The sequence below is a fragment of the Chiloscyllium punctatum genome, unplaced genomic scaffold (assembly GCF_047496795.1).
Source record: "Chiloscyllium punctatum isolate Juve2018m unplaced genomic scaffold, sChiPun1.3 scaffold_1299, whole genome shotgun sequence".
Classification (NCBI taxonomy): Eukaryota; Metazoa; Chordata; class Chondrichthyes; order Orectolobiformes; family Hemiscylliidae; genus Chiloscyllium; species Chiloscyllium punctatum.
The window spans coordinates 13644-15000 of record NW_027311033.1 but is presented as its reverse complement, the minus strand read 5'-3'; the positions used below and the strand labels follow the sequence as shown (position 1 = coordinate 15000).

Here is a 1357-nt window from a genome sequence, read left to right as displayed (position 1 = left end):
TTACTCGAGCGGAAGGGTCAGCCTGATTCCTGCCTTGCCGGAGGCCCGGTCGCGGGGGTGACGACCCGCCGCCCGGGACGTGCGAGGCACCAGCAGACAGAGACTGCCCGACGGTCAGAGAGAGGGAGAGAGGAGTGCCGAGGCTCAAGTGGCGAACGGTCGCGCAGGCACGCCACGCACATCGATCGCCAGCCGCGGAACGGCACGGCCTTCAGTGGGGCCGGCGGGCGACGCCGCTCCTGAACCCAGCGGCCCCGAGTCGGACGAGTTGAGGAAGGCACGCCGACGGTGACAGGGTACGGAAGACACAGCGGTGGCCTTCTGGCGACTTGGCCCCCGACAGCCCGACGTTCCGCCGTCCTCCCGATGGCCAGGAGGACCGTGCGGGGGTCGGCCGACGGCGTGGTAGGTGTGCCTGCACGGTGACGGAGCACACACCACGCCCGCCAACCCCTCCGTACCTCCCGAGACCGGTGGCAGGACGGAGCGGAAAACGTGCGGACTGAACGGGAGAGCCAAGAGCCAGCGATCCACGCGCGTGCGACCGTCCAAGTCACAGCGTTCGACGAAAACCTCCTCCCTCGGCCAGGCACTCGGCGCCAGCAGGGGAGACAGGATCAGACGCCCCGCCGGCCACTTAAGGCCGAGGACGAACCACGAGACGGGCGGCTGCAGCAGCGGGCGGCCTGCAGCTCCCAGCACTCTCAATCGATCAACCATCGAGTCGGGTCAGCGTGTCAAACCGGCGAGCTCCACGGTCAGGCCGGCGGCGCACCAGCACCGGACCTCCGCGGCTCCCTTCACTCTTTCCACTGCCAGCCAACCGAGAGACGGACCCAATGCGGACGTGCAGAGCTTAGGCAGACCCCCCACTGGAGGCTCAACACTTCGTGGCAGCTCCGTGTCCCAGAGACCAGGAGGGTTGGCACACACACACAGTGTGAACCACCGACAGCCATTCTGGGACCGGTGACAGCCGTGCTGGCCCCACTGCCACGACACAGACGGACGCCAGGCCGCGCTCCCCGGCGGGGGGATGGCGTCGAGCCTGACGAACGGAATGTGCAGGGTGGGGGGGAAAGGCCAAGCGCTCCGACGCCGGAGGGCTCCGGAGTCTGAACTTAGGGGGACAAAGAGGACGGGTCCTCTGCGACACCCCAGCCGCGCTCTCGCCAGCCAAGGCGAGTGCGATTGATTGCCAAACGACCCTCAGACAGGCGTGGCCCCGGGAAGAACCCGGGGCCGCAAAGTGCGTTCAAAGTGTCGATGATCAATGTGTCCTGCAATTCACATTAATTCTCGCAGCTAGCTGCGTTCGTCATCGACGCACGAGCCGAGTGATCCACCGTCAAGAGTT

At 66.9% G+C, this 1357-nt stretch overlaps 1 non-coding gene across 1 annotated transcript; it reads right to left on the bottom strand.

Annotated features, from left to right (window-relative positions):
* Nucleotides 1–1203: 1203 nt before the first annotated feature.
* On the bottom strand, nt 1204–1357 carry LOC140474976 (5.8S ribosomal RNA). Its single transcript, XR_011959575.1, has one exon. It is a non-coding gene; the product is annotated as a 5.8S ribosomal RNA (ribosomal RNA).